The 23,734-nt window shown below is 40.1% G+C and overlaps 1 protein-coding gene and 1 pseudogene across 3 annotated transcripts in view; one reads left to right on the forward strand and one right to left on the reverse strand.

Moving 5' to 3' along the window:
• The window catches only part of ZNF385B (zinc finger protein 385B), a 342,813-nt gene that overhangs the window by 115,085 nt on the left and 203,994 nt on the right, over positions 1-23,734 (forward strand). The window lies entirely within an intron of this gene.
• Positions 632-20,401, reverse strand: LOC133051274 (phosphatidylinositol 4-kinase beta-like; annotated as a pseudogene).

The raw sequence follows: 23,734 nt of genomic DNA on the forward strand, positions 1-23,734 counted from the left end.
ATCCATTCACATCATTACTTTATGTATCACTAGGAAACAAAAATTTTTTTTTGGGGGGGGAGCTAACTAAGGACTTTATTTCAAACAAAAATTAAAAATAAAAAATTGAGAGCTATTTCTCTGGGTCCGTGGGGAAGGGATCAGGGCAAGGAATTCCCCGAGGCTAGGCCAGTACCCTAAGACTGGAGGGGCTGTGATCATTCCCTTCCTCACTTCTGGGATGGGAGCCCTCAGCAAGTGCAGGACCCTATGCCAAAGCCCACCTACCCAGGGGAACTCGGGCTAGGGCTCAGTCCCTGGGAGCGGACAGCCAGGCAGCAGCGTGGCCAAAGGCCAACCACAGGATCAAGTCCTAAGTACCAAGAACCTACTGTCTTCTCCTTCCTGGGACCCAGAATACATGAAGAGGATGGCCTGTGGAAAGAACCTCTTGGACCCTGGTGGGAACAAGTGAGGCCCCAGCGCCCCCCACATTTATCACTTCTGATCTCTTGAGGGCAGAGTCCTGGAGTCCATCAGGGGGTAATACTGACACAGCTGGGGTGGCCGCAAGGAAGCCCCAGTCAGTCTGGGCCCCACAGCTGGCTCTCCCCACCCGCCCTGGCAAGCTCTATGGTTACCACATGATCCCTTATATGTCTTGCCTTCCATTTCCCTTGGTAGATTGCTGGGTGGGTGGGCCTTCCTGGCTTAGGGTTTCTCCAAGGGCCTTCCCAGGGAGGGTCCCCTGAGCACCCCCATCACACTGGGCCTGAGGAGGGAGGAACATGATGCCATTGATAAGGCACTGGAAGCCGTCACAGAGTTTGGTGGTGATAGACGGCATGCTGCCGTCCACCGTCTGCTCCACATGGGAGCTGCTCCTCAGTCATGCTCGTGGGGAACCTCTCCTTGAGGTTGCAGATGGTGCTGGAGCCATGGAAGCGAGGAAGCCAAGAGCCTTGCTGCACGATCTCTTCGATCTGCACCACCTTACGCCTGTGTTTCCAAGCCTCGATCAGCCCCTGCAGCATCAACATCTTGTAGTAGCTGAACATGTCGCCATCCAGGCCGCCCATCATGTCCACAGACTCTGCGGTCAACTTAAAGGCTGATGTCTCAAAGCCCAGGTTTCGGGGTGAGCTGGATAGGATGAAGCCAAAGTCGGCGTGGATGATGTGGCCTTCCGCGTCCAACTGGATGTTCCATTGTGTCCGTCCTTGACCTGCAGCAGGTAGCAGACCAAGCAGTAGCCAGTACAGCTCTGCACACAATTGCGCTGGGCACCAAGGAATGCCTCAGTGGTGTCCCTGCCACGCTCCTGTAGGAAGTCATCGAGCAGGGAGGGCTGTGACTGCTTCTTCACCTGGGGTATGGAGACAGCGTTGACCACTGTCGGCCGAAATCACAAGAATCTCATATGGCTCGATCCACAGGGGTACTCACTCCTGTTCCCAAATGGACTGCAATTGCTTTAACCCCTGGAAGGCCAACAGCTCCTGCCGAAGGTCATCCCCACACTTGACCATGACTGACAGGAGCCTCCCACTGGGGAGATGGCCACAGGGGAAGCCCTCTCTAACCACTTTCTCCTGCCAGGGCTCTTTGAGAGCAACCGCAGAAGGGTCTTCTGGGTCTCGTTTGCAGGCTGTGGGGGTGTGAGCCAGCTGCTCCGAAAGGCGCCGTCGGATGTCACCTGCTGCAATGAGCACAGGCTCCTTGCTTTCCTGGCTGGTGATGCTGTCCGCGGAGAGCTGGGAGATGTTGTCACGGCTGTTGGGGTGCACTTCAGGGAGCACCCCCCTGCAGCTTGCCTGTGTCCTCCACCGGCCGGGCCTTGTCACAGTTGTCACAGTTGGGCTGCTCGTGGGTGATGCCGCATTCGGGCAGGTTCTCTACAGACCGGGTGCTCCGAATTCGGTTCTCGGGGATCTGGGCGGGGACACTAGTGGTGTTGAAGTTTTCACATTGGAGGACTTCCCCTAGATCAGGTAGGGAGCCTTGTCCTTAGAGTTGAGGACGACAGCCTGGGTGTGGGGCACGTGGACCACGTGCTGGTCACAGCCGGCAGTGGGCAGCCAGATTCCGGCGGGGAGCTTGTGGGTGAGCAGGGAGAGCTCTGAGACCCGCCGCTGTGTCTTCTGCCCCTTGGTGGGAAGTGTGGCCAGCCGCTTGCCAATCACCATCAGGGACTTGATGCAATTCTCGCTCAGGAGCCAGTCTGATGGGGGCACTGAATGAATTATCAATACTTTCAGTGCTGGAGGAGAGCTCCTCTTCCTCATTCTCCACTTTAGGGTGGCTGGCTGTTCATTTCAGATTGCTGCTGAGACTTATGCTGGCAGTGGCATCTGCCTTAGAGCGCTGGTGAGTCCTTTTAGAGGGAGGCAGCCCTGTGTTGGGGGCGGGCCCAAGGAGGACAGCTCCCTCTTTTGGTGAGTGGGCTTCAACTCATCTGAGAGGATCAGCTTCTGTAGCTTGGTCCCACGAAGTGTCGCTGAGTGGAAATGTGCATGTCTGAAGAGTAGGCCCCCAGCAAGAGCAACTGTCAATGAACTATGATGCAGAGCTTTAAAGAGATTCCCTCTGGACCTGTGAATTATTCATACCAGCAAATCACATTTAAATTTCTGTTCAGAGGGATTTGGTGATTCCGTCTAGCTTCAGCTGCATTTCTGGGCCTGTGATAGGCAAAATTTTACACGTACCATAGTTTCTTCCGCTAGTGGTTACCATTCTTATATCCTCTAATGGAATGGAATGCTACTTTCCAAGAAAGTCTGAGGTTGCTGTCATTTCTCCAGTAATTAACATCTGTTTCATCAATAACAAGTACACATACCACACCTGTTTGTATTTCATCTTTGTATGCAATGACTTATTTTTAAAATCAAATCATAGTGTGCTTTTTAAAGCACTGGTTTAAAAAAAATTACTTTTAAATGGCAAACTCAACATTTGATATCATTCAAAAGTGATATCACTCAACTGAAGAGACAGTATGAACAGCTGTGACCAAGTCCATGCAGACACTGATACTGCACGTTGTGGGTGCTGCCCTCTGCATAGTTTCTGTAAGTTGTGATTAATTATAGACACATCCTGATTCAGAGCTGTGAAAACATGCGGGTGAAGAAGCCCTTAGAATCTGTGTAATACAGTAATAAACAATTTACATTGGATATATCTTCATGCTAGATTATAGGATAGCATAATGAGCTAAAGCAATGGTTTTCAAAGTGTGGTCCCAGGACCAGAAACTTCAGCATCGCCTGAGAATTTGTTATAATATAAATTCTCAGGCCCCACCCTGGACAGACTGAATCAGAGACTCTAGGGCTTGGGCCCAGCAGTCTGTTTTTAACAAGCCCTTCAGGGGATTCTGATGTCACTCAAGTGGGACAACCACTAGGTAAAAGTGAATGGGGTGTCAAGGGCAGGGAGAGAGGCTTCCTTCCACATTTATAGAAAAACGTTCATTAGTGTAAACATACACACATGCGTACACCTGTCCCTATTGAAACTTGGTTTACCCCATATGTGAATTTATATGCATAATCCTTCAGGTCACTACATCCAAATATATATATATTTGATATATGCAAGGCCTACATTTTACAATGGCCGAAAAACCCCAGATGTTGGTCTGTTTTATCATCATCATCCTTGACTACCTCTCTCCTTTTGTTCTCTTTGTTCCTAGATTAGTTTCCCATTTACCTCTTTCTCAGACTCTCATTTTTATTAAACTTTTCAGCCTGTTTTAATCAAAATAAGAGTAGCTGATCATGTGAAAGTTGAATCCCAAAATTATCTTTAATAGGGAAATACAGAAACATGAATGAATACCAGGAAAACGTACTGCTCAAGGATCTGGATCCTAGGAAGGTATACATAGTTTAATTTCTGTGCACTGACTTTATAATATGTAAAAAGAAATATCTGCTGCAGGATAATTTAAAAACAATTGCTAAAATATGTAATATTTGGATGTGTCATTTTCTTTTCTACTTTAAAAAACATAGTCTCAGAAATCACATTCAACTTACTGGCTTTAGTGTTAGCTGGCATGCTATGTATTCTTCCTTTGAGGTCAGATAGATTTTTCTCCTTTTAAATTGTTAATTCACAGCCAGTAGAAAAACACAAAGAAATGAGATGTTCCTTTGTTAAATATGCACTGCAATATCCTTATTGCTTTAAAACTGTAAGGTTTGTTCTCTCAGGAGAAACCTATTTCAGAAATAATTATCTTTGTATTGGAATCAAACAAACAATCCTTTGTGAAACTGAAACCTCATTGGAGGCTCAAGCTCATAACACCAAATAATAAAAATATTTGCATTCTCTGATTCTTGTTGAGTGATATAATTTTAATATACAGTCTTCCCTAAAAACATGTATATTATACAGAGCTTATTTTGCAGCAGAATTTCTTTTTAGTTTAGAGTTAAATATATTTTAAATTTTAGAAAAAAGCAATGGGGGAAAATTGGGTAGTTAGATTTTTTAAATATGATTTTATAAGCTTGTTTGCATGAGTTTCACTTGTTTTATTTGTTAATTTAGTAGAAAATGCTACTCGGAATTTTAAAGAAACAGCATGATCAATTCAAAATTTACATCTCCAACTCCAGTGAAATAACCTACTTTTCCATAATTTTTTTTGGCTCTGTGGGCTGAGGAGGCAGCATCTACTGACAGTCTCTGTATTGTTTGTTAGTTTCAACCAAGGTCCACAGCGAGTGAGTGGAGTCAGTCCAGTATTCCAGGAGGCTTAGGGTACAAGGAAGAGTTTGTGAGGGCTCCCACTCTCACTGTAATAAAACCTGTAGCAGGCTAACATACTTCTCAGCTCTTGATACCTTTATTATACAGAGTTTTCAGACTGCCTGAATTGACTACTGCTGAGAAACATGCTTCTAGGTAAGTAACAAGACTTACAAATGATGGTTTTGTTTGAAAGTGATAGGAAATACATATGGAGGTATACTTGGTTTTAGCTGTAATTTTCCAGATTTGTACAGATTTCATATAGTACTGAGCAATGCCATAATTAGTATTATCTGTCATCCTAGGATTTGGGATGATGAGGTTTGACAATTTAGAATAATGTTGTAAATGTGTGTCTAAGTTAAGGAAGTAGTCATGACTCACATAACTGTATGTTTTTCCTTCTATTAAGATAAGCACAACATTTGGGGGTTTAATCAGTAGTTGTTATAGACACTGAGTCTTCATGAACTAAGTGCTAACATGACTTCTGGTTTAAAAATATGTTGGACTTCCATATGTTGTTAAAATGCTATGATGAGTCTTCTAGAAAGGGGTGATTCTACATGATTATTTTATTAATGTTTAAAATATATGGAAAATGCCTAGACTCTCAGCTATAAAATTAGTTTTAAGTAATAGAACATTGAAAAGGTAAAGTTTGTATGCTGCATCTCTTTAGTAATGTTCATAATGATATCTTATACAATATATTTTAAAATATAGCATTTGCATGCATTAGTCTTAAGAGAAATCTAGCAAAATCTTTCAAAGATCTGATATAGAAAGCTTTCTCAGAGGAGCATAATTAAGTAAGAATTTCATTGGTGGCTACATAAACATTTTAAAAATGTTTTATTGATAAAATACTTTATTGTCAAGTTAATATTGTGAAATACTGGCTGAATTTTGTGGCTTGGATTATTTTCTTGGAAAACAAACATTTTCCTAATAGAATATGTCAATAAGTGTACAATGAGTAGAGGAATTTTCCAGTTAATAAAAGCTAAACAAACATCTGAAATCTCCAGGAAATTAAGTGAAAACATCTTTTATTGCAGTGGTTATACTTTGACCAGTTGCACACATTACTTCACATTTGAGAACAATTTCAGCCTTTGTTTTGGAGCTACTCATATTATCACTATATAGGGATGTTTGATTATCCATTTGGTACATAGTAAGCATAATCATGTTAGTAGTTTAAAAGATAAATTATATTTCTGCTTTGTTGTCCATGTGTTTAAATTATTTAATTAGGTCAGTCTGCACGGAGAAGCTTATAATTGATGATGTATATTTAGGTCAATTTTGCTATAATTTCAAGCCTATTTATTATTCTACTTGGTAACGGTGTGCTGTTATGAAAAATTACTGGTCTAGGAATTAGGAGACCTAAGTTTGAGTTCTGGCTCATTAACATGGCTTCTAATCACTGAGTATCCTCCTCCATAAAATGATTTCTTAGAGCCTGACTGTTTTTTTGCAATTCCATTTCTGCAATTCCTAGTTTTCATTATCCTGTCTTGTCAGAGACTCTAATACAACACGTAGTGTATACTGAAAATTTTAAACAAGGACCATCCTTTCACGTGGCCAGTCCTTTAAATCATACGGTCCCATGCCAGGAACAGGGAGCGGGTGATACAGACCATTTAGGACCACAGTCCTGGTCTCTGGGAAGTGTACCTGTGTCTCTGTGAAATAGCTGCCATCTTGTTCCTCATTTACAAGGGTAAACATATATACAAGTGTATGTTTTACAACCCTCAAAGTCAGAAAATTCTGATAAATATCTGTCTTAAAGACATTTTTTTTTTTAAAAAAATGATACTTCATTTGAAATCATCTGCACAAGTAGCTTCTTACCTGCAAAATCTCAGAACGTATTATATAGCATATTCATTACCTCTTCAGTTCAGTTCAGTTCAGTTCAGTCACTCAGTCGTGTCCGCCTCTTTGCGACCCCATGAATCGCAGCACGCCAGGAGTTTAATGTCCATCACCAACTCCCAGAGTTTACTCCTGTCCATCACCGAACTGTCCATCACTCCCGGAGTTTACTCAAACTCATGCCCATCGAGTCGGTGATGCCATCCAGCCATCTCATCCGCTGTTGTCCCCTTCTCCTCCTGCCCCAATCCCTCCCAGCATCAGAGTCTCTTCCAATGAGTCAACTCTTCGCATGAGGTGGCCAAAGTACTGGATTACCTCTTCACTTGCCTAAGATTCCTCCATTGATTGGATATTAAGTTTGCAGACGTGAATCTTTCTGTCATTTCACTGAAATAATTTCACTGTGGCTAAAGTGGCAAAGCATGAGCTTCAGATTGCAGAGGTTTGACGTCTTCCCTCACTTGGTAAGTGGTTCAAGGAAAATCATCCATCCTTTCTGAACTCATTTCCTCTGTAAATGACAATACAAATGTTTATCTCATAGGAAGAATTAAATCAGTAGTATTTATAAAGGATCGAGTATGGCATTTTAGCGTTTAAGTTGGCAACCAATAAATGGTAGATAATTATTATTATTGTCTTATTAAACTATCAACCATTGATTTCTATTTAGATTCACCATACTGTCTAGGGTTGCTGAAACTATATAGGTTTTATATAGTTATTTACTGCAGTGTTCCAACAAGACAAGTGAATTATTTTCCTGTGTGAATGTAGAGTCAAGCAGAACTCAGTCTAAATTATAGTTGTGAGCTATAATTACTTCAATGGTTAAGACCATTTTGGCCTCTGGGAGTGAAAAGTTATATTTGACAGTGCATGTGAAAGAAGTATTTGTGAATTCATCTCTGTCTCCTATTCATACCTGGGTTAAAATGAGCCATGGTGTCGAGCGGTTTCTTTGGAACATTACACAAACTTTCTTGTTCCTGGCCACGTAGCAGCTGGGAAAATGCAAACAGGCCTGAATGGGACCAAAGAGAAAATTCTTCTTAGGCAGGAAACCTAATATTTACACATTAATCAATACGGTGACGGTCACTAAGGTGGCTATGACTAAGATTTCTTGTTCATCATGAATGGAAGCTAGTATCTCTTCTTAAAGGACCTACTTCATGTTAACAAGTTCAACAGGACTACACTGAAGCTCAGTGGCGACAGAGACATTCCAGCACCAGAGGCTCTCTATCTCCCCTCTGCTCCCCGACCGCCCACCCGCCTCCCACCCCTGCTCCAGTAAGGAGGGACCCTTACATTTACCTTTCCCCTGTCAGACTGGCTTTCTGTTTTTCTTTTTTTAATTTTTTTTTTAGTTGGAGGCTACTTACTTTACAATATGGTGGTGGTTTGCACCATGCATCGACATGAATCAGCCATGGGTATACAGGTGTCCCCCCCAGCCTGAACCCCCCACCCACAACCATCCCTACCCATCCCTCTGGGTTGTCCCAGAGCCACCAGCTTTGAGTGTCCTGCTTCATGCATCAAACCTGCCCTGGTCATCCATTTTACATATGGTAAAATACATGTTTCAATGCTGTTCTCTCATATCGTCCCACCCTTGCCTTTTCTCACATAGTCCAAAAGTCTGTTCTTTATATTTGTGTCTCTTTTGCTGTCTTGCATATAGGGTCATCATTACCGTCTTTTAAATTCCATATATGTGTGGATATACTGTATTGGTGTATCTGTTTTTGACTTACTTCACTCTGTATAATAGGCTTCAGTTTCTCCACCTCATTAGAACTGACTCAAACGTGTTCTTTTTTATAGCTGAGTAATATTCCATTGTGTATATGTACCACAACTTCCTTATCCATTTGTCTGCTGGTGGACATCTAGGTTGCTTCCAAGTTCTAGCAATTGTAAACAGTGCTGCAATGAACATTGAGGTACACGTGTCTATCAATTCTGGTTTCCTCAGTGTGTTTATGCCCAGCAGTGGGATTGCTGGGTCATATGGCAGTTCTATTTCAAGTTTTTTAAGGAATCTCTGCACTGTTCTCCATAGTGGCTGTACTAGTTTGCATTCCCACCAACAGTGTAAGAGGGTTCCCTTTTCTCCACACCCTCTCCAGCATTTATTGTTTGTAGACTTTTTGGTGGCGGCCATTCTGGCTGGTGTGAGATGGTACCTCATTGTGGTTTTGATTTGCATTTCTCCGATAATGAGTGATGTTGACCATCTTTTCATGTGTTGGCCGTCTGTATGTCTTCTTTGGAGAAATGTCTGTTTAGTTCTTTGGCCCATTCTTTGATTGGGTCATTTGTTTTTCTGGTATTGAGCTGCTGCTTGTGTATTTTGGAGATTGATTCTTTGTCAGTTGTTTCATTTGCTATTATTTTCTCCCATTCTGAAGGCTGCCTTTACACCTTTCTTTACACCTTCCCTCATTGTGCAAAAAGTTTTAAGTTTAATTAGATCCCGTTTGTTTATTTTTGTGTTTAGTTCAACATTACTCTAGGAGGTGGGTCATAGAGGATCTTGCTGTTATTTATGTCAGAGAGTGTTCTGCCTGTGTTTTTCTCTAAGTTTTATAGTTTCTGGTCTTACATTTAGACCTTTAATCTGTTTTGAGTTTGTTTTTGTATATGGTGTTAGAAAGTTTTCTAGTTTCATTCTTTTCCAGGTGGTTGACCAGTTTTCCCAGCAACACTTGTTAAAGGGATTATCTTTTCTCCATTGTATATTTTGGCTTTCTGCTCTTCTATTCACATTAAGGTACAAATGGCTCAACATAGTCTATGAGTTTGCATTTTAGCTCACTGAAAAACTTGAAGCTAAAAATTTAAAACCCTAATCCCATGCAATGCTAAGTAATAGCTAGTGGGTTAAAGATTTGGGATAAACAGATATAACCTCTAGATTAAGCATTCTCATTGCTCGCCAAGGGGCAAAAATTCATTCTCAGAAGCAAAAAAGTAAAAAGTACTATCTTTATGAAGTATTAATATAGTACATAAACAGACATGCAGTATATCTGTGGCATTAAAATTTCATGGAGCACCCCATTAAAGACATCATTGTAAAGAAGACTCATTAGACAGGGGGGAAATGAAAAAAAAAAAAAAAAGTCTTGAGAAACAGTACCCTAGGTGAAGATCTCAAAGGACTCCATAAGCCTATAGAGTATCAATTTTACTGTATTGTTTTTTCTTTTCTTTTTTTCTTTAGTACAATGTAACTTATGTCTGGCTTAGTTCAGTTTAGTTGCTCAGTCATATTCCACTGTTTGCAACCCCATGGACTACAGCACTCCAGGCTTCCCTGTCCATCACCAGCTCCCAGAGCTTGCTCAAACTAATGCCCATGGAGTCGGTGATGCCATCCAATCATCTCAGGAGTCGGTGATGCCATCCAATCATCTCATCCTCTGTCGTCCCCTTCTCTTTCTGCCTTCAATCTTTTCCAGCATCAGGGTCTTTTCTAATGACTCAGCTCTTTGTGTCAAGTGGTCAAAGTACTGGAGCTTCAGCTTCAGCATCAGGCCTTCCAATGAATATTCAGGATTGATTTTCTTTAGGATTAACTGGTTGGATCTCCTTGCAGTTCAAGGGACTCTCAAGAGTCTTTTCCAACACCACAGTTCAAAAGCATCAATTCTTCAGTGACCAGCTTTCTTTATGATGGTCCAGCTTTCACATCCATACATGACCACTAGGAAAATCATAGCTTTGACTATACGGACCTTTGTCGGCAAAGTGTGGCTTAGTACTTATATTTGAAACTAGTATTTATATTCTAGTAAGTCAAATATGGTTATTTGTTGTAGCTTTTATTCTTGTTAATTATGAAAAAAAAATGAAGAGAAAAAGAAAAGAACAAAATGTGCTCGGATTTGAATTCCAGCTTCACCTCTTCTTTCTTCTGTGACCCTTGGCAAATCGCATACCCTCTTTAAGCCTCTGTTTCCTTGTCTTTGAGCTTCCCTGGTGGCTCAGACTGGAAAGAACCTGCTGCCATGCGGGAGAACTGGGTTCAATCCCTGGATTGGGAAGATCCCTGGGTTGGGAAGATCCCCTGGAAAAGGGAATGGCTGCCCACTCTAGTACTCTTGCCTGGAGAATCCCATGGACAGAGGAGCCTGGCGGGCTCCAGTCCGTGGGGTCGCAAAGAGTCAGACATGACTGAGCGACTGACATTCTCACTTCGTTTGTCTTTAGCTAACTTGAAGTACAATGCCCGCCTTGTGGAATTCCAGTATCATAAGGATTAATCGAATTAATGTACATAAAACCTTCGGCACATTGCCTAGGGAATAAATGCATGCCAATTAGTAGCTATAACTTTATGTGTTGTGCCTTTTTATGTCAATCACTGTCTTTTAAAATTATTATAGAAAGCAATTTTTAAATTTGGGAGATAGAAGTATCATCATCCATAAAATATATAGTAGTCTTTCTGGGACAAATGTTAATAATATTAAAAAAAGCTAAACTTCTGGTTTTTCCTTTAAACCAGTGACCACACTCATTGACATAAATCCAAACAAAATAGAATCTAAATTTAACTGTTTTTCTGTTTTACTCAGAGGCAGTCCTTTCCTAAACTAAACATTAACATCTCTAGATACTAATATAGTCTATTAAATGTAGAATGATTCACTGGTCTGTCAGTTCTGTTGAAATATGTTTTCTTTTTAAATACTACATTGGACTTACTCAGCTGTAAAGTCATTGTTTTATTTCCACTAATACCAGTAGAACTCAGTATATTTGGAATTTAGGTCTGTTTGTGATTTCATTTTTACATGGAAAATCATCATTTCCTTTCTCTGTGTGGTATTTGCTTTTAAGTATTCATTAACATGTGTGTGGAATTATAGGATAGAGAAGTTAGTTGAAAGGATATAGAATCGGCCAGTGAGAATCAAACTTGAGAATTCATGCAGTGTTTGGTGAATTTCTGCATTGGTATAACTCAGTGGAAGATTTTTGTTTCTTTTAAAGGAGGATCTACAATCCATTCTCTCTCCCTTCTCTCTTCTCTCTTTTGTCTCTGTTCTCTCTTTCCAAAGTAGAGTTGTCTTACTTCTGTTATCTGTTAAAATTTTCACCTGCTGACCTTATTCCCAGGTTACCTTGCTTTTATGTTGCAAGACTAATACTCACCTCTACAGATGGACAGCCGATGGAGAAGGAAGAAGGCTATCATTGTAGAGATTGTGATGTGGTGAGATAGGCTATATGAGCAATTTGGAAATGCACATACAGTTCCCCTTGCCTTTCAGGTTAACTTCTTTTAAGGTGGGGGTGGGTCAAAGACCCCCTGGAGAAGGGATATGCTACACACTCCAGTATTCTTGGGCTTCCCTTATGGTTCAGCTGGTAAAGAATCTGCTTGCAATGCGGGGGACCTGGGTTCGATCTCTGGGTTGGAAAGATCCCCTGGAGAAGGGAAAGGCTACCCACTCCAGTATTCTGGCCTGGAGAATTCCATGAACTGTATAGCCCATGGGGTCACAAAGAGTCAGACATGACTGAGCAACTTTCGCTTTCACTGTCTTTTAAGGTAATTGATCTTGTCACCCATGTTTCCACTTTTCTGTGAGAGAAGTCCTCTAATACAGAACAGTCATGTAGCAGTGTTTTACATTCCAGAGACTGGCTTTGTAATTCTTGGCTTTGACAGCAGAAAACACAAGTGTGAGGATCAGAGAATGCTTTAGGTAGACATCATGGTTATCTAACAGAGATAGTCCACTAGCAGTGAAATTCAGAGAACATTGAAGATACAATTATTTAAGAGTCTTCCTAGCTTTCAGGGAGCTAGAGAGAACGGGTAGGCAAACACCATATTTCAAAAGCATGTGACAAATCAAAGAGCCTTATTTAAAATATATTGGGTCAGAGTCTGTATCCATATGCTTTAAAAATCATATTCCCAAGAGGATTTTGGAAGAAGCTTGATTTTAAAAAGCCATTAGGCTTCAAAGTTGATTTAAGAATACATATGTAATAGCATGGAAGTTCTGGTGCCCAACAGATATTCTCTAATCCATGTAGAATTATCTTAAGTCTACTTACTGCCATTCCAATGGAAGAATCTGAGAGTTATCAAGACAGTAGGAGGCAAATATTTTAGCAGAAATAGTGATATCTTAATATAGCCCTTTTGAGGAGTGACTAGTGAATTTTCCCCAAACCTAGACTTCTAAAAGTGTCATCCCCAAGAAGTTAGAATAATCTTCACATATTTGGAACCACAGCATCATGAGGAATTAATAAGGCTTTTCATGATCTCTGTTTCAGATAAGAGAGCCAAAGTGACCTAACCAAAATGTTTCATCCAAGAAAGTTGCAATTAGCACTTAATCCAGTTCTTCTTCCCATCCAATTTTTATGCTTACTATTAACTATGTTCCAGATAGGGCAGGTAAAAGCCCTCACCCAAGGCTTCAGTCCACCTATGGTGGGAGGTCATGAAATGCCCCTTACTTTATCCCTTACATCACCAAATCCAAGGTCTTCCTCTGTAGTCTGCTTGAAATTTAGCTGAACCAGATCCATTATATTTCTCTGTTAAAACTGTCTTTGTTTCCTCTTACTCATGTTCATTTCTCTGTTTCTTTCCATGGAAATATTTCAAAGTAACTTAGAGAATCATCAATTATTTTCCATCCCTTCAGGAAGGTTAAAGTGGCCTTGGCCAATGTGAGGAAGTCACACAGGCCAGTCTGGATTTGTTCCCTAGCGGGGATATTGTTGAAATGAGAGAATGCTTGCCTTGCTGATTACATGTTGTCTTTTGAGCCTTTGGGAGTACTTTCATATGGTAGGTGGAAATAGGGACAATTTGCTTTGATAATTGACTTGTGCCTAATATTTTTGATCTAAGTCTCATACAAAGGAAGACAGACCATAGTGTATCAATCAAGAAATTCTGATTGAACACTGAAAGTGTAATCAGTTGGTATTTTCAAAAAGAATTGAGCAAGGGACCTGTTTGCACAGGAGTGGTAAAGGTTTAAAGAGTCAACAGTAGATGTCAGGGTTCCTGCTGACCAACTGTAACTGTCTGCATTCTTGAAGAGGAAGGGGAGGCAATGGAGGTGTCTAAATTTGGTGGGCTAAGTTGGAGACAGAAAGGGAGACTGCTCAGTGAGAGTGGATAGCATAGAAGGAAGCCACTGCTAGAAAGCACGCAAGGAAGGAATATTCTAGTGTCTCCAACGTCTGACTCTCTTTTTCCAAAGACACAGAATTGGCAACAAATAAAGATCTGCAAGCACAGAACAAGCAGTACACATGGTCTTCTGAACTCATTTCAGAACATCTTCCCCACCCAGTATTTAATTTAAACAGCAATTTATGGGAATTTTCCTTTACTCTATCATATTCCTCTGCTTTCTTTAATGTTCTAGACATAGATTGACTTTTAAAATTTTATGTTAACTTGGGATCCTTAATGCACATGTAAATTATTGTGCTATGCAGCACAGGACTAGTGAGGGACTGAGATCAGTTTGCCCCTAAAAAGAAATAAGCCCAACTTGTCATGCTTTTGCATTCCTCATCATGCTTTTTTATGGTGCTATGAGCAGTGCCTGTTCATAGCAGCTCCAGATCCTTGTTTTGAATTCTATTATTTTCATTCTTATATGCATTTAGGAAAGAGATAACCATTATTGTAGTCATTCATCCAATACATTTTTATTGAGCATTTATTATGCTCCTTAAAGGCCCTGAGGATATCAGGGTAAGCAAAGAAAAGAAGGTTCCTGCCCTTAAGGAGTGTATGCCTCAGTTATTTTTCTAAACTATTTGAGACCTTAGGAATTCTCTTAAGAATTTTTAATCTTCTGATGCTTTTGGAGGTAGGGATGGGAGACAGTTTCTGGTGCTTCGCTGAACTCTGAACTGTTGAGTTTACCAAATAAGTGAGGTGTTTATGGTACACTATTTAGTGGTGTTGTTCATTCATTTAAAAAATAATTTCTGTGTATCTACTATATGCTAGTATATGTAGCAATTGAGAAATTAAGAAAATATCTTAGTGTTCAGAGTACTGCTCATCTAGTGGGAAGCAAATATGCAAATACCTGCAAATGGCACAGTGTCAAGGGCTGTGGGCCTAGCAAACAATTCCACTGTTTTGCATAAGAGTATCTATGAGAGTTGCCATAATAACCATAACGTCTAGTTTCCTGGCTGCTCAGGCAAGTCCTTTAAGCCTCTCTGTTAGTAACTTGTGCTTTTATTTAATAGAAATCCCATAGCACTCACTTGTAAAAGCAGCATTTCCCAGAATCCATGGGCACAAACTGCTCAACTCTTTGAAACACACATGAAACAGGTCCAGACATAGTGTTAACACTGTTTTAGGATAAACCACGTGACTCTGAACCAGGAGGCTCAGTAGAAAGTACAGTTTTGGAGATCATTGAACATGTATTTTATATGAATAGCATATACCTGTACTCTGGAAAAATACTCATTGAAATTGAAAAATGAAACCACATAATTTTTTAAAAAATGCCCTAATGATGGTTGGCTTTATTTTTATATTTTAGCAGTTTAACCTTGGACTCTCTAGCAATATTGGTCATAGCCTTTGTCGTATTTCCAAATCTATACCTTAAAATGCTCGGTCTAAGCCAAGGTTAGCTGATCCTCTAACATGTTGAAAAAAAGAAGCCCAGAATTTTAGTTTTAATCTAACACTGAAACTTTTTTCTGGCAGTACAGTTTTGGCATGCCCAATGAGGCTCTTCCTTTTTTTCTAAATGATTGAAAGGAACACTCCTATGAAATGTTTTTCATTGCTTCCTAACTCTTTTCCCATACTTTTTAAAAATGTCCCCAATAAAGAGAAGAGAAACTAGTGTTAGCCACTTCCCGTAAGGAGGACAGCCTTCTTCAGGTTCCCCACAGTATTCACAGGGGTGGGTTCATATCTCAGTTCCTACTCTGACACCAACCTATTCATGTGGTACCCTGCTGATGCTTTCGCCCTTGAAGACGTAGGAGGCCCCTACAGAGCAGCATTCACATCTTCCTTTATCAGCCTATAGATTTAAAGATCATATTTGAAGTTCTTATAAAGAGCAGCCTCAGGGGCTGTCTTATTGGGATTTTAGTTTTATTTTTGTACTTGTGTGATGAAGGGGGTTGAGTGCTTTATGTGGGCTGTATAACATAGTGTGTCCATGAGTTTGGGAAAGAGGATAAACTTATTTTTATAGTATACATTAGCTACATTTAAAAATATTCCACTCGGTGCACTTTCCTTCAGCCACATTTAAGGCAATGTACCTATAATGGAAAACAATATGCCCAATTATTAATCTAAAAAAGTACAAATATTTTATTTTCTCTATGTTTATTAACTTTTTTGGACTTTTGTTAGTGTGTTTGTTGAGTAGCTTTTTTTTTTTTTAAAGATTAACCATTACATTGCTTTACATTTATTAATAGATGGAGGTCCTTCACCTAAAAACACATTAATGAACATAGTGTTTCAAAATATAACTTACATAATATTTTTTAAAAAGTTGATACTTACAAATATTGAATCATTATGTTGTATACTGAAAACTAAAATGATGATATATGTCAATTATATTGCAATAAAATTAATAACAATACTATATAATTTTATCCTGTGTTAGTTACCTAACTGCAGAAAGCCTGTATAATTTGACCCTTTTGCCAGATTTTCCTCAAATGGTAAAAAAAAAATCTTGGGATAAAACATGTACTCTGAAGATATTAAAGTCAAAATAATTTAAGCAAGTCTATGTCTTTGTTGTATATTATGCAGCTAAATCACTGTGTGTATATTTGTGTTTTCATCCTTGAGTAAATGTCAGTGGCAAAGGGGAATCAATAGGTATTGTTTCCAAATGTTTGCCATTTTGATGCTGAAGATAACTGTTATGCTGCTCTTTTGCTTTAACCAATTCTTACTTGTTTCTAAGTATGACTTTATCAGTTGTCTAGTGAATTTAATGCCTCTTAACTCTCTAGTAAGACAGGGAAGGGTTTAACTATCAGTCAGCCAAGTCTTGTGCTGTGATGACACATCAAGTCAAAGAAAATTCATAATGTTATATAGATAACCACAGAGGTTTTTGTATCTTGATTTCTCACCTATCTACCTTATTGATTTGTTTTTCTTCTACTTCTGATAAAGGCAATGAAATAGCCACCGTGTGTGGAATAAATGTGAGTTACTGATAGAGCCAAAAGACTGAAAGCAGCACAATGTCACTCTCAAAATGACAGCTTGTTACAGGGTTCCTCTTTCAACAATAAAACCCCAAAGCCTTTGCACCAAGCTCAAGCAGGAAGGATATCATGTTATCCTTTTAGCATTTAGCAGTATCTATTAGTTGGGCTTTCATTTGTCTTCAAGCATCCCTTATTTTGAATAATGTATGTCACCTTCTCTCATATATGTTATTCTTTGTGAGTGCCCCTGAGTAGATTTGTTATTTGTCAAGCAAAACTTCTCTAAAATGAGTGTCCTAAACCTGGAGCTTTGGATTAATGGAGCAAAATGTGAATCAGAATTTATTTTCTAATACTTAAAGCACACTCCTTTTTTCCAAAACATATTACATACACATAATCTCTCTGAGTAAGATATCTCTGCTACTTCTTTAGTTTTCTGAAGTCTTCATAAAGAGGAACTTTGTTACTCTAAGTGTAGTCTACATATTACAGACATAACAGTAAACACAGACCTTCTATACCTCAAAAAAGGATGAAATCATCTATTAGTGAAATGCCTATGTATTTGAGTTTCTGCCTCATGCATTTACTCAACAATATGCTAATAATTGGGAGAAGGAAATGGCAACCCACTCCAGTACTCTTGACTGGAGAATCCCTTGGACAGAGGAGCCTGGTGGGCTACAGTCCATGGGGTCGCAGAGTCAGACACGACTGAGTGACTGACACACACATGCTAATAATTGTCTACTGTGTACCAGGATTTGTGCTACATGCTAAGTCTCCAGGGGTGCTGTTTTTTTTCTCTTAGCCTTGTAAAGTGGAAAGAAAGGATACTGGCGTCCAGAAATGCAAACAGATATTATGATTAGAATTATGTTTTTAAATTTATTTGGTACTGATTTTACTTAATTAAGCTGAACATTGAGATTTTTTAAAGTAAAACATCACATGGCAAAACTTAAGGATATAGAAAAGTATGTAATAAAAAGTAAAAAAAATAAAATTTTCCCCAGGCCCCTAATCCTATTCCTTCAAACAAACTTTGCTAAGGGATTTTGCGCTTTGTTTCAGAGTAAAACAAAGCAAAAAACTAAAGTAAAACATACACACACACAAACATATATACATTTATGTATGCATATATGTCTGCATGAACGCAAATAGTATCATATGATGCATTCTATACCTTAATACTTTTATACTTAATACTTTTAGTGTTATATCTAGTATGCCTTGTGGTTTTTCCATAGAAGAATTTATATATTTACCTCTTTCTTTCTTTAAAGACATTTTTAAAATTTTTAAACAAAACCAAATTTACAAAAATTTACAATATGTACCAAGAACATTTTTTTATCCGATTTCCCTAGAATATCTTACTGTTTATTTACTATAAAATACTACTACTATATTGGCTTCTGTGGTGGCTCAGGTGGTAAAGAATCCACCTGCAATGCAGGAGACCCAGGTTGAATCGCTGGTTCTGGAAGATCCCCTGGAGAAGGGAATGAGTACCGACTCCAATATTCTTGCCTGGAGAATTCCATGGACAGAGGAGTTTGGCAAGCCAAATACAGTCCTTAGGGTCACAAATAGTCAAGCATGACCGAGTAACTGAGAAACTCAAATAGATGTATTCCTGTGTCTCCTCATATACCATTCAGGTTTTGGCAGTTGTCCTACTATTATGTTTTATTTCAACCTTTTTCACTTGATTTAGTTGCCATGTAGATTTGGTCTCCTGTCTGAAATAGTTGCTCGGTGGTTTTTTTTTTTTTTTTCTTAATTTTCAAGATCTGATTCTTTTGAAGATTAGTGGCCACTTTGGATTTTCTGATGCTTCCTCTTGATTAACTTCAGGTTCTAGGTCTTGTACAGGAATATCATGAAATCAATGCTATGTTCCTCTCATCGTGTCCTGTCAAGTCTCAGATAATTTTAATTTCTTCCATCAGTGATGATGTTCTTGATGAAATTGGTACTGTCCAGGATTTCCTACCATAAAGTACTCTTTTACCCTTTACAACTAACAAGCCTTTTGTGGGGAGGTGCTTAAAAACCATAAAAAGTTCATTTCTTATTAGATTCTCCATGTACTGTTTTCAGATTCTCCATGTACTTTTATGTATCCATATGGATCATGGTTTTCTATTTTATCTAGTGAGTTACAGCCCTTACAATCACTTATCTTGATGCTCGGATTATCCCAAATCAGGCCGGAGGTGCTCTTTCAAGCTGATTTCTGTGTCCTTTTGACTTAGGAGACTTGTGATTTTTTTAACACCTCCTTGCTTCCTGGTACAGTAAGGTATTTTGGGCTTATCTAATATTCCTTACTCTATCCCTTATGTTAGTCTCTTCTCAAGGAGTTCTGGTCCTTTCCAGTGGAGAATGGTATTAGAAACCAAGATCTGGGTACTCAATGAGCATTGCCTTTGAGGATGTTTCTGCTATCAAGCCGTCTCAGTGGACAGTTCTTAAGGACCATATAACTGTATATACACACACACACATACATTTACATTTATGTTTCTATCTCCCCTTCCCTATTTGTAGCTCACTTCTCCAGTGAGAAATTGACTCTCATCATTCTTGCTATATTTACATATCTGATCACTTCCTCTGTGTGTAATCCCTCTCCCATCACTGTGCCCACCTTTCCCTCATGCAGATGCCTTCCTCAACCCACCTGGGCTCTGACCTACCACAAGGGGCTGCCAACCATCCCACCCCTACTCTTCCTGCCCATGTGAAAGTCCTCCTCACCCCAGTCACTCCCCATGACCCACCCCCTCCCCCCCAGCAGGCTGGGGTTCATGCACCAGTGTAGATACCATCCTCGCCCACTCAGGCTACAACACTTGGTGCTGGGATGCTCCCATGCGGGAACCTTCATTACCCTACTGGGGCTTGACTTCTCATACTGGATAATCCCCAGCCGCAGGAGCTTGCTCACCTGTTCTGTTCTGACACCCTGTTCTGAGTTGCCAAATTTCCCCCAGTCCCACTCTGATGCAGACTCTACCTTGCTCTGCCCCATCTAATAAAGTTAGAAAAAATTATTCAAGAAGGTGGAAGAGTAAATTTTTAAAATATTATCCACCAATATTTAAACTTAAATAACTATAAAGGAGGAATAAAAAATGGGATCACTAAATATTTTAGTTAATATTATAGACTATGTCACCTCTCTTCTCTGAGTCTATCCTTGCTCCTCCCTACCACATCTGTGATTACTGATGCTCTTATCCCATATTTTGTCTGTTTAATGTAGGTAGTCCTAACTTACAAGCTTGATATAAGTATTCATATACCTGAATATCTTCTTCTGGTTTCCTCCATCCCTGGCATCTCCTCAATCACGTGTTCTTTTTTGTCTCTGGTACATTGAGGGAAAGCTCACTTTAGTACCATAGCCACTAACGTAGATTATAGTCCTCTTTGGTCACCTCTTGTTGATTTAGAGTTCATACACACACACATGTCTACTCACCTGACTGAGAACCAAGCGCATATTTCTGTAATGTACTCATTTCACAAACTGGAGGTTGTGATTTTAGTTTCGCATGTTAGAGTATGTTTCATTATACCTCATACAGTGCCAGACCCTTATGCTCAAAGGCCCTAGGGTGTTGCATGAAGCAAGTCAGGGTTTATTTTGGGGTCCTGGGATGAGGATGTGGGCTGTTAGTAGGAGCTCATTTACCATGTGTTTATTCAGTGGCTATTTATTGAACACCTCCTGTGTTCAACCTACTGTTAAGTATATTTAACAGGATATGTTACAGGAAGTGGAACCCCTTTTCCAGGGTCTGGGCTTTTGTCTAACACTTGGAAATGAATTGTGTGAGGAGACACATGAGCTGACAAAGCAAGAGACTTTATTGGGAAGGGGCACCTGGGTAGAGAGCAGTAGGGTAAGGGGACCCAGGAAAACTGTTCTGCCACATGGCTCGCAGTCTCAGATTTTATGGTGATGGGATTAGTTTCCAGGCTGTCTTTGGCCAACCATCCTGACTCAGAGTCCTTCGGTGGCTCATGCATTGCTCAGCTAAGATGGATATCAGTGAGAAGGATTCTGGGAGGTAGTAGGACACATAGTATCTCTTTTTTGATCTTTCCCAAATTCTTCTGGTTGTTGGTGGCTTATTAGTTCTTTGTTCCTTACTATGACCTCCTGTTGTAAAATTAGTCATGCAAAAAAACTGGAAAACTCAGCAGTGGCCTCAGGACTGGAAAAGGTCAGCTTTCATTCCAATCCCAACAAAAGGCAATGCCAAAGAATGCTCAAACTACTGCACATTTGCACTCATCTCACACGCTAGTGAAGTAACGCTCAAAATTCTCCAAGCCAGGCTTCAACAGTACGTGAACTGTGAACTTCCAGATGTTCAAGCTGGTTTTAGAAAATAAAGAGGAACCAGAGATCAAATAGCCAACATCCGCTGGATCATCGATAAAGCAAGAGAGTTCCAGAAAAGCATCTACTTCTTCTTTATTGACTATGCCAAAGCCTTTGACTCTATGTATCACCACAAACTGTGGAAAATTCTTTAAAAGATGGGAATACCAGACAACCTGACCTACTGCTTGAGAAATCTATATGCAGGCCAGGAAGCAACAGTTAGAACTGGACATGGAACAAAAGATTGTTCCAAATCGGGCAAGGAGGACGTCAAGTCTGTGTATTGTCATTGTGCTTATTTAACTTATATGCAGAGTACATCATGAGAAACGCTGGGCAGGATGAAGCACAAGCTGGAATCAAGATTGCCGGGAGAAATATCAATAACCGGATATACAGATGACACCACCCTTATGGCAGAAAGCAAAGAAGAACTAAAGAGCCTCTTAATGAAAGTGAAAGAGGAGAGTGAAAAGGCTGGCTTTAAACTCAACATTCAGAAAACTAAGATTATGGCATCTGGTCCCATCACTTCATGGCAAATAGATGGGGAGAGAGTGGAAACGGTGACAGAATTTATTTTGGGGGGCTCCAAAATCACTGCAGATGGTGACTGTAGCCATGAAATTAGACACTTGCTCCTTTTAAGAAAAGTTATGACCAACCTAGATGGCACATTAAAAAGCGGCGACATTGCTTTGAAAACAAAGGTCCGTCTAGTCAAGGCTATGGTTTTTCCAGTAGTCATGTATGGATGTGAGAGTTGGACTATAAAGAAAGCTGAGTGCCAAAGTTTGATCAGTTTTTTCCATAACATTCTACAAACTTTTTGGCTAACCCAATATTTGTTCTTCATCCACTGTTTCTGATTCACAGCTCTCAAACCCCAAGAAATTTCCTGAGCTGTGAGAACAATAGGCATATCTTTGCATAACAATTGCTCTCCTGTCCTGTGAAAATACTTCAGAGCCCATAAAGGTGAAATGGGTGTCTGTGGTTAATTCCTAATAAGCTCCTTTCCAGTGCAACTGGGTCCTTGTTAAGAAGGTGACTTTTGATAAGCACCAATGGGTGGGGGCCAGGTGCCAGGGGAATCAATCACATGGTTCAGTTCAGTTCGGCCACTCAGTCATGTCCGATTCTTTGTGACCCCATGGACTGCAGCACACCAGGCCTCCCTGTCCATCACCAACTCCCAGAGTATACTCAGACTCATACCCATTGAGTTAGCGATGCCATCCGACCATCTTATCCTCTGTCGTCCCCTTCTTCTCCTACCTTCAATCTTTCCCAGCATCAGGGTCTTTTCAAATGAGTCAACTCTTTGCATCAGGTGGCCAAAGTATTGGAGTTTCAGCTTCAACATCAGTCCTTCCAATGAATATTCAGGATTGATTTCCTTTAGGATGGACTGGTTGGATCTCCTTGCAGTCCAAGGCACTCTCAAGAGTCTTCTCCAACACCACAGTTCAAAAGCATCAATTCTTTGGCACTCAGCTTTCTTTATAGTCCAACTCTCACATCCATACATGATTACTTGAAGAACCATAGCTTTGACTAGATGGACCTTTGTTGACAAAGTAATATCTCTGCTTTATAACTTGCTGTCTAGTTTGGTCATAACTTTTCTTCCAAGAGGTAAGTGTCTTTTAATTTCATGGCTGCAGTCACCATCTGCAGTGATTATGGAGCCCCCCAAAATAAAGTCTGCCACTGTTCCCACTGTTTCTCCATCTACTTGCCATGAAGTGATGGGACCAGATGCCATGATCTTTGTTTTCTGACTGTTGAGCTTTAAGCCAACTTTTTCACGATCCTTTTTCACTTTCATCAAGAGGCTCTTTTATTCTTCACTTTCTGGCATAAGGGTGAGGTCATATTTCTCCTGGCATTCTTGATTCCAGCTTGTGCTTCCTCTAGCCCAGCATTCCTCATGATGTACTCTGCATATAAGTTAAATAAGCAGGGTGACAATATACAGCCTTGACATCCTCCTTTCCCGATTTGGAACCAGTCTGTTGTTCCATGTCCATTTCTAACTGTTGCTTCCTGACCTGTATACAGATTTCTCAGGAGGTGGGTCAGGTGGTCTGGTATTCCCATCTCTTTAAGAATTTTCCAGAGTTTGTGGTGTTCCATGCAGTCAAAGGCTTTGGCATAGTCAATAAAGCAGAAGTAGATGCTTTTCTGGAACTCTTTTGCTTTTTCAATGATCCAACAGATTTGGCAATTTGACCTCTGGTTCCTCTGCCTTTTCTAAAACCACCTTGAACATCTAGAAGTTCACAGTTCACGTACTGTTGAAGCCTGGCTTGGAGAATTTTGAGTGTTACTTTACTAGCGTGTGAGATGAGTGCAATTGTGTGGTGGTTTGATCATTCTTTGGCATTGCCTTTGGGATTGGAATGAAAACTGACCTTTTCCAGTCCTGTGGCCACTGCT

This window comes from Dama dama, chromosome 33, assembly GCF_033118175.1.
Source record: "Dama dama isolate Ldn47 chromosome 33, ASM3311817v1, whole genome shotgun sequence".
In the NCBI taxonomy this organism is placed as follows: Eukaryota; Metazoa; Chordata; class Mammalia; order Artiodactyla; family Cervidae; genus Dama; species Dama dama.